We start from the raw sequence: 10,983 nt of genomic DNA on the forward strand, positions 1-10,983 counted from the left end.
ACCGGGATACATTCCAGGAGTGAGAGTGGGTCAATATGAAGAAACCTATTACTATAGTCCATCAGATTAATAGAGGTAAAGGGAAAATTCTATGATCATCTACATAGATGCAGAAAATGTGTTTGATGATTTTCAACTCTTAACACACATTCATATCAAAACACTCAATAAAATAGGAATTAGTACTTGTGTTGGCATGTATACATACATATATATATACACACATATGTATATGTCAGACATACATAAAATTACACAGAAGAACGTAATTAAGGGCACAGAATTTAGAATAAAATAAGTAAAACTGTATACATTTGCAGGTAATATGGTTTTATATTTGAAAAATTCACAAAAACCAATGGAAAATTACTACAAATAATATAGTTTACAGGGCTCAGTTGATTAAGCGCATCTGACTCTTGGTTTCAGCTCAGGTCATGATCTTACGGGTCATGAGATCGAGCCCCACATCTGGCTCCGTGCTCTGTGGGGAGTCTCCTTGAAGATTCTCCCCCCTTCCCCCCCCACAATCTCTCTCTCTCAAATAAATAACCTCTGAAAAAACAAATAATAAGATAATTTAGCAAAATAGCATGTTATGCAATAATAATCAGTTTATAATAATGAACAGCTATATATATCCATATATATAAAAAAATAGAAAACATAATAGATCCATCGATAATATTACAAATTAATATAATACATAGGAAAGTAAAAAAAAAAGAAAGGAAAATAAAAAAGTAAAAATAGCTAGGCATAAAGTTAAATTTGAAACTCTAAAATCCCTTGAAGGACATGAATTAGACGTGAACACAAACGAAGCCATTCGAAGTCTACTTTCCCACTAGGTTATTGGTGAGAATATGGCTCACTTCTCACATGCCTCTGTCCCACTGGGTCTCAGCACGGCCGCTTGAGAACACAGTAAGTGCTCAATAAATCTTGTTGAATAAATGGATGACTGGATGTTCATGTGTAAACACTTCAGCATTGAAGTGTTTGGAAAATGTCAAATGATTAAAGTTTTATACGCCATAAAAAGCCTGGCATGGTGTCATTGAGATTTCCTTGAGATAAAAATTGTTCTTGCAAATCTGTACATATATATCTTACTTGGAAAATAAAATGATGGAGTTTTACAAATTATACATGTTTGGCATATTTACATACTAATTATGCATATTACGCAATAACTTCTTCCCTATATAATGGTTTTATTCTCAATTTCCTTTAAATAGGAAGTAACTCTATTAAGTTAAAATATTTCTCAATTGAATAACAAAATTTAACCTGGTGTACACGCAACTTTCTGGCTCTGGGATGAGTGACACCTATTTTTTTGCATGCTCACTGTAATACATGGAAGTTTAGGATATTGAGATCAAATCTCTCAGGCTCTCCTGGTAAAAACTTTATAGGAAAACCATGATCTGGCTGTGATTCATTGTCCATGAATGCCAACCTTCTTTGGTATTTATTTAAGGAGGTAATTAAGGTTAGCGAGATTGTAAGGATAGAGCCCAAATTCGATAAGACTAGTGCTCTTAAAAGTGGGTACGCAGAGGAAAGGCCACATGAAGACACGAGGAGGAGGCTGTCCTCAAGCCAGGAAGAGTGATCTCACCAGAAACCAACCCTGTCCATACCTTGATCTTGGACTTACAGCCCCTAGAACCGTGGCACAAAAATTTCTGCTGGTTAAGATACCAACAAGCCGGGGCGCCTGGGTGGCTCAGTCGTTAAGCGTCTGCCTTCAGCTCAGGTCATGATCCCAGGGTCCTGGGATCGAGCCCCACATCGGGCTCTCTGCTCCGCGGGAAGCCTGCTTCTCCCTCTCCCACTCCACCTGCTTGTGTTCCCTCTCTTGCTGTCTCTCTCTGTCAAATAAATAAAATCTTTAAAAAAAAAAAAAAAAGATACCAACAAGCCTATGGTACTGTGTTATGGCCAGCCAAACAAAATAATACAGATTTTGTCCTCCACAGCACCAGAAAATCCCTCTCATTATAAAGTTAATTTTGATTTTTTTCCTCATTTCACAAATGTTTATTGTTCAAAGCCTTAGTTTCATATAGTGGAGATAAAAAGCAGATTGAGGGTGCTTGGGTGGCTCAGTTGGTTAAGCATCTGACTCTTGGTTTTGGCTCAGGTCATGATCTCAGGGTCATGAGATGGAGCACCGCATTGGGCTCCATGCTCAGCAGGGAGTCTGCTTGAGATTCTCTACCTCTCCCTCTGCTCCTCTCACTCTCAAAAATAAATAATTTTTTTTTTTTTAAGGAGATTGAAGTCTCTGTCCTTACAGGGTGTATATCTTGAGAGAGCTTGTTTGGAGGTTCTAGCAGGGGAGCGCAGCTACTCGTATACCCTTGACCGGAGAACGGTCCTCCTCTATCCGGGAAGGTCGTCCTCTTCGACCGAGCGCGCAGCTTCGGGAGGGACGCACATGGAGTGGTGAGGGAGGAAGGGGACACCCGCCTAGCCAGCCAGATCAGCCGAATCAACCCTGGCGATCAATGGGGTGACAGATGTCGCAGCCAGATCGCCCTCACATCCCAGGGTGTATATCTAAGATGAGAGATAACATCTACAGGGCTGCTTAGCAGCTTCTAGCCGCAACCATCCTCATCCTAACTGCTAACTGATAACAATGATATTGCACAACAAAACTTCAGGCTAACTGAACATAAAAGCAAACAAACAAACAACAAACCACAACTTGAGAACTTCAGAATCCCACTTAACACAGTATCACTACCAAAGGATCAGATGAAGAATGTTCTAGGAGAAACTTGCCGGTCCAGTGCTATATGCAGAGAGGCCTGGGAAGTGAGCACTATAACCACACCTGTAAGTTCAAAGAAAAAAGTCACAGAAGTCATAAAAGAAAGTCTGTGGGTGCATTTGTATGCCCAGGATCATAAAGAAGCTAAGCAGGCCTCAAAAACAGTGTTCTAACTTTTCCTTTAGGTATGGTTAGTATATCATTTCTAAAACCTCAACAGCTGCCAGACTGTCCTCTATGTCAAACTGTGTGACCTTTGTTTGGCTCCTTACCTTATGAACTCATTGACTCACAGCCAGTCAGTACCTGCATTTACCTGCACTTAGCTCACTGGCCCGGGCACCTGCAGTGCATTTACCTTACCCCACACACTCACCCGTCTGTTCTCTTCCCGGAGAGTCACTGAAAACCCAAGAAAACGTAAAATGTTCAGCCTTGTGTTTATTGAACCAAATTCATAATGTCTGTACTTTTCTCTCTCATGACTCTTGTTTTTCATTTCTAAGTGACCAAAAAATGGTTTCCTTATCATTTCCACTCTATTTTTCAAAAATGGTAATTTCTTACTCTTTTTCAGTAGAAAAATATTATTTGACTTTATGAAACATGCATGCTATCAGATAGACACAATTAAAAATGCCAACCATTCATATCTTTTTTTTAAAGGATTTTATTTATTTGTCAGAGAGAGAGAGAGAGCATAAGCAGAGAGAATGGCAGACAGAGGGAGAAGCAGGCTCCCCGCTGAGCAAAGAGCCTGATGCAGGACTCTATCCCAGGACCCTGAAATCATGACCTGAGCTGAAGGCAGACACTTAACCGACTGAGCCACCCAGTCATCCCCATTCCCATCTTTTTTATTACTCTCAATAGTCATATATTATAGATCTACCTGACAATGGATCTACCAATAATGTATCTGAATTAGCACATGTTTCCGGCAGCTTGCTTTGAACAATAAAAGATAATATAAAAGCATTGTCATGATAATGATTGGCTAGGATACTTCCATTTGAATGAATGAATGAAAACAAAATCTTGACTACATTGCTTCTATGTCATTTCATAGCTTTTGTTTTAAAAAATGTTGGTTTATGTTGGCAATCATTAACTTATGTTTACTTTCTAATGATTAATGAAGATTACAGAATGACAAAATTCTATACCTGCTCCATAAACATAAGATAAAAAGAAAGGATAAATAAAAAACAAATAAAAAGCAAAAGAAAACAAATCTGGCAATGTTATTCTCGGACAGACCCTAATTCAAGATCTAAAAGAAAAAGCATATTTTATACTTACTAAAATAACAACATTACAAAAAATTGTATCATTCATTAACTTTATTCAGTTACTAGCATAGGACTAAAACATTGAAGTCAAAATTTAAGGGAACTACAAGGAAAATTTGACAAAAGTACAACCTATCTTGGAAACTCAGGTTAATAAATTATGCAAACATACTGAGAATACTGAGGATTTGAAAAACAATTCTACCTGAGTAAGCAAATAGCACATATATTATATTTGGTAATGTAAGAACAAAGTTTACTCACATACCCATGGATTGTTGAAAAAATGATCACATATCTTTCTTGCAATCCAAAAGAGCAGAAAATTTCACAGGCTACCATCACTAGGTCATATGCAATAAAGCTTGATTATAATAAAAAGGTAGGAAAATAATATTCTGAAATTTATAAACAGACATTTCAAAATAGCTCCTTTTTCAAGAGAGATTCAAATGACGAGTTAAAAATGACTTATAAATGAACAAAAATTAGAACACTACTTCTGGAAATCTTCAGAATGTTGTCAAAGCAGAACGCAGTGGGACATTTATAATTACAAACACACTCACTAAAAAACAAAAAGGAAAAGGAACTAAGATAACTACATAAAAAGCTAGACCATAACACTAAATACAACAAAAGAAAAGAAGCATTTTTTTAAAAATAGAAATTGATCTAAATTATGTGAAAATGTGATGGACCTGGGAAAGCTAAGATGTCTGCACAAATAAAAATAAAATCGCAATACTTAATGAATAGCAAGACTTAGTAAAAGGTTAGTATAAATAAAATGATATGACATTGATGTAGACAAGAGAATAGAATCCAAGATATCACACACACGCACACATGCACACACACACGACGCACAAACTACAAAGATGCTCCTTGAGAACAATAGATGAAGGATGATTTTTTTTCAATACGTGGGTCCTTATCAATTATATGTCCATATAGATTTTTTAAAAAAGAATCTTGGCCTTTATCCCATACTACAGACAAAATCGGTTCCGAGTGAATTATAGATCTAAAAGTGAAAAAGTAAAACAACGAGTCTTCTAGAATATTCTCATGGTTTTGGGCAAAGAGTCCTTAAACAGGTCATGATAATTAGTTACCATAAAGTATAACGATGGATAATATTCAAATTAAGAAAGTTTATTATTAAAATACACCATTCAGAGAGTAAAACAACAAGTTTAGGCTAGAGAAGAGCTTTGTGATGCACATAAGCTACAAAGAACTAGTACCCAAAATGTATATAGATCTCCTGTACCTCAGTTAGGAAACATATTTCAATGCATTTGTATCCTTTGGAAAAGCAACTCTTTCATTTCAATTTTCATATTAAGATCATATAAGCAAATCAAACCCCACAACCAGAAAGTGTCTCTGTGGGTTATCATCAGCTAACAAGCCAACAGCTTTTCCAGATGCTTTTTTGTAGAAATTGCACGTGAGAGCTGTAAATCATCCCTTGACTTAAAGGAGATGTTATTTGCAATTGTGCAGATGCAATCTGATTTATGTTCCTAAAAGTTCTCTCTAGCTGCTCTTAGGAGGAGAATCTAGGCAGCCAAGGGCAGGAGTAAGGAGACCAGTTGGGGGTCATCCAGTGAGAGATGATGGTACCTAGAGGTAGGTAGATTGGATGGGGGGAGGTGAGGAGAAATGGCCAGATTTGGTCAGTGTGTTATAGAAATAGTGGACAGGGCTTACGAAGCACAGGATGTCAGTGAAAACAAGGCTATTTAACACAGCAGAAGCATTAGAAACTTGGTCCCCCCCCACTTACATTTTATTTTGAAAGTTTTCAAACATTCAGCAAAGTTTAAATACTTTTCTAATGAAGCCCCTCAGAGCCTAACTCTATTTTCTGCTATTAACGTTTTACTTCATCAAGTATCCGGACATGTACCATCTATCTTTCCATCAACCTATTTTTATGCATTTCAAAGTAAGCTGCCGTAAATACATCTTCCTAAATACTCTGCATGCATATCATTAGCTAGATTTCAACATTTGTTTATAGTTTTATATAAAATTTACATGAAATGTGAAATGTGTAAGTCATAATTGTATATTTGCTCAATTTTGACAAATGCCTACATCTGGGAAAACATTATTTTTTTCCAGTAGGATAATGAGATGCTGCAATTCATTTTGAATGCATCAGCCTATATTAAGTCATAGGTAATTGCTCAAAGATGTACAGAAGAGCTGGCAGGGAAAGCTAGAATCAATATGTGAGGAAAATATACCCCAAATCTAGTAATTTAAATAGCCACCTAAAGGTGTGCATATTTTTTCAGCTCTATTTTTATTAGAATGATAAATTTAATGGCTTTTTAAAACTAACTAGAATTCCATATGGAAAAGATAAGGTTGTTAATTTGATTTGTCTATCGATTACTCAATATGTTTAGCTTGGAAAGTATTTTTAAGACTCAGGTTAATGAGACATAAAGCTTTAAAGAAAGTCAACAATTCTGCCTAAACTGAATTCATAAATCATAATTGTAATATTGACACAATAAAACCGTTATCTGCATATAGGCAATGTATAATGACATTATTCTAAAAGATAAAAAAAAATAGCTCTCAGGATGCTAACAGTGCTAAAGGACTCATTTAGCTATATTATACAATATAGATGGTTTATTTTGGGGGTGCTCTCCTTAATTTTAAAAGTATCTCTAATTAAAGCAGCACTACAGAAATGCCCAATACGATTTCTCCTCAATATATAGTCACCTCCGACATTGCTGATGTAACTTAAATACAACTGGCAGCAATAAGAATTTCATGATTTTTCATACAAACCTGTAAATAGATATCAAACAACATAAGTCTCTTTTTAAAAAAAGGCCAAATGATCTCCATTTGTTATCGAATCAGAGAAACAAAGACTTCATGTTCCTTCTTGAAAAAATTATTTTCTCTGTCATGGCTCTAATAGAAGCAGTTTGTTATAAGTGGGGTAATCGATTCCAAGTTCAAAGGCTCATCTGAGAAATTTGCCATCGGTAATATTTAAAAACAAACGAATAAACAAACAAGCAAATGATCAATTTCCACTTTCCTCCTGTATAGTGCAGAGAATTGCTTGATTTTGAGCCAGCTAACCCTATGTTTCTCCATCCTGCATCCTGCATCCTGCATCTGTTCGAGATGAATGGGCTGCATCCGTAGTTACAATTGGATGAAGGTGATCCAGACATGATGAGGCTGCATTTTACCCGTGCACACTACTGCTCAGTCTTTAGGATTCTGCTTCCTTTTTTTATGCATATTTTAACCTGTTTTACCATCTAGACTTGATTTATTAAAAAACATAGTTTTAACTTTTGTAGGACTGCCATGATGTTGAGATTCTGCATTCAATTAGCTGCCACTGGTGGTATTTTTTTGAACTACTAGGCTTTTTTTGATTCCATATTTTAGGTATATAATATGTTGTTTAATACTGTGGTAAGAAGAACAATATCACCTCATTAGGAAAAATGACACTGGCAATTTTCAGCAGAGATAGTTTGCCCTTCTTGTAGCTGAGAGTAACAGATCATACAATGTTCCTATAGTTTTCTACTCAAACTTACAAACACACAATTTCAACAACCCCAAGAGGCTTGTAGAAAGGAGGTCAAAGTTAATTGTTTTTCATATTTTAACAGCCCGGAACAAACAAATGTTCTGCATTATCATCTTCGTCCTCAGCACTAAAATTTGGAGTCATGAATCACAGTTGAGATTTTCAGAGAGGTCTTGGGAGATTCATCATGAAGTCATTTTAAATGTCATCCTGGGAAAATTAAGAGTGTGTCTTATCAGCATCCCTGAGCATGAGATAATCAGGAAACTATGAGGAAAGATAAAGCAAAGCCAAGAACTGAAGACATACAGAAAAAGCGTGGGAATGCCTCTTGGAGGAATTAATGTAAATGCTGTGAAAAAGTGAAGTATGAACAAGCCTCCCACCATCTAGACCATCAGGCAACTATATCATCCAGTTGCTTTCCAAGATTGGAGGTTACTTTCCTGCTTTTTTGTTCACTCAGTTTTTTTTCTGCACATTTTTTTTCACAGTTTAGTTTTTTCTTTTATTATTGAGGTATTAACTGACAAAGTTGTATACATTGTATTATCTTATGTGTGTATATGTTGTAAAGGGGTTCCCACCACCTCGTTCATTAACACGTCTGTCACCTGACATATTAATCTCTTTTTTTTGGTGGGGAGAACATTTAAATTCTACTCTCTTTGCAAATTTCAATTATACAGTATAGAGTTATTAACTATAATCACCATGTTTTACATTAGATCCTTGAAACTTACTCATTTTGTAGCTGAAAATTTGTACCCTTTTACCAATGTTTCCCAATTCCCACCCTACCCCCCCACCCCCAGCTCCTGGGCAACCACTTTTCTGCTCTGTTTCTATGAGACTGTCTTCACTTAGCATAATGCCCTCAAGGTCCAACCGTGTTGTCCCAAAGGTCAGGATTTCCTTCCTTCTCACGGCTGAATAATATTCCACTGCATGTATATACTACATCTTTTTTTTTAAGAGCTGTTTATTTATTTGAGAGAGAGAGAGAGAACAAGGGGAGGGACAGAGGGAGAGGGAGCAAGAGAATCTCAAGCAGACTCCCCATTGAACATGGAGCCTGACTTGGGGCTCGATCTCACGACCCTGAGATCATGACCTGAGCCGAAATCAAGAGTCAGATGCTTAACTGATTGAGCTACCAAGGCACCCCTATATGCCACATCTTTATCCATTCATCCACTGATGGACACATAGGCTGTTTTCATATCTCGGCTACTGTAAATAATGATTCAATAAACATGGGAGTGCAGACATCTTTTCGAGATCCTGTTTTCATTTCCCTTCAGACAAATACCCAAAAGTGGGATTGCTGGATCATATGGTAGTTCTATTTTTAAGTTTTTTGAGGAACTTTCATACTGTTTTCCATAGTGGCTGCTCTAATCTACATTCCACCTAGAGAAGTTATTTTTTGGCATTTTAACTTCAAATAACAGGTCAGCCTTCCCCCCTGACCAAAGGAAAAAAAAAAAAAAAAAGAAAGAAAGCCCTCACATGGTTTTCTTTATTTCTTCAGCTGTGGGGAATCTCTTGGGCTTCTTTTACCTTTTCTAGCCATTGCCACCTTCACACGACGCTCCTGTCATTTGCCCTGCCCCTCGACACACCCTTCCGTGCTTTGAGACCACAACCTCCATGTGAACGGTGGGTGGGCTGTGCCGGGGGATAGTGGGTAGGGATCTTGGTCCCTTACCCGCGTTAGTTCCGTGTTGTTCTCCCCTCCTCCTGCCCTCTTTACTCCAACGTCATGATCACTCACTGCACAACCCCTGAAACACTGACTCCAAGTCGCCCTACCGTCTGATGTCCCATCCTTTCCCCTGGGGCCACTTGCTCTTACACTCCCACTTCCAGAACCCTCTGACCTTAATGATACCTCCCCACAAAGTGGGCTGGGTGCTCTCTCAGCACCTGTGCACCCCTCCCGTCCTCATTTCCCCAGCCCAGACCCTCAGCTCCCTTGGAAGCCCTGAGAAGGTGTAACTCTGGCCCAGTGAGGTTTGTTTTTTTTTTTTTTTTAAAGATTTTATTTATTTATTTGACAGAGACATAGCGAGAGAGGGAACACAAGCAGGGGGAGTGGGAGAGGAAGAAGCAGGCTTCCCGCAGAGCAGGGAGCCCGATGTGGGGCTCGATCCCAGGACCCTGGGATCCGGACCTGAGCCGAAGGCAGATGCTTAACGACTGAGCCACCCAGGCGCCCCTGGCCCAGTGAGTTTTATATCCCAAGAGACATCAGTGAACTGACAGTAGTGAAGAGCAGGACTTTGCCACTTGGTGTCAGGGTGGGAGGGTCCCAGTAAGTCAGCGTGACAGGCAGTGCTCCAGGAGACAAAGGCACCAAACGCACGAGCGCTAGATGCTGCACAGCTAATGAGACATAAGGTGGATATGCCAACACAGACATTGATGGAAAATCCCCACACAGGTGACCCCAAATGTCCCAGGTTGATCTAGAATAGGAGTGCTGACAACACTAAGTCCATCTTGGGTCCTTCATCCTGTTCACGCCTGGGCAATGACTTGCCTCAGGCCTAAACGTTCCAACCCCTGTGCAAGTGAATGCACGCCCTGAAGGGGATGTGGGAAGGTTTGTTCCGATCTTCCCTAAAGTGGTGCACAGAAGGCCCCACTGTAGATAACTACCCTGTGGCCTCCTCGGCATGCCCCTCAATCTATAGAAGCTGGTGGTCTGGACGTGGAGGAGAAGCTGTGGAGAATGGTCACAATAGTGCTGGGACCGTCTGTCTACCTGATGCCCTCTGTCAGTAAGGTGACCCTGAATACACCTCTGGGTAAACAGTATGGAGGGGTTTGCTTGGTTTTTTGGTCTTCAAGTGCCTTCTCAGGCTGTAGGATACATTCCTGTCCCTCCTCCATCTCCTATCATCCCCTTTGTTGTAACAAATAAGGGCAGCCCATCAAAAGGAATGAGATCTTGCCATTTGCAACGACGTGGATGGAACTGGAGGGTATTATGTTGAGCGAAATAAGTCAAACAGAGAAAGACATGTATCATATGATCTCACTGATATGAGGAATTCTTTTTTTTTTTTTTTTAAAGATTTTATTTATTTATTTGAGACAGAGAGAATGAGAGACAGAGAGCATGAGAGGGAGGAGGGTCAGAGGGAGAAGCAGACTCCCTGCCGAGCAGAGAGCCCGATGCGGGACTCGATCCCGGGACTCCAGGATCATGACCTGAGCCGAAGGCAGTCACTTAACTAACTGAGCCACCCAGGCGCCCTGATATGAGGAATTCTTAATCGCAGGAAACAAACTGAGGGTTGCTG

Source organism: Mirounga leonina, unplaced genomic scaffold, assembly GCF_011800145.1.
Source record: "Mirounga leonina isolate KUSES-001 unplaced genomic scaffold, KU_Mleo_1.0 Mir_95, whole genome shotgun sequence".
NCBI classification, from domain to species: Eukaryota; Metazoa; Chordata; class Mammalia; order Carnivora; family Phocidae; genus Mirounga; species Mirounga leonina.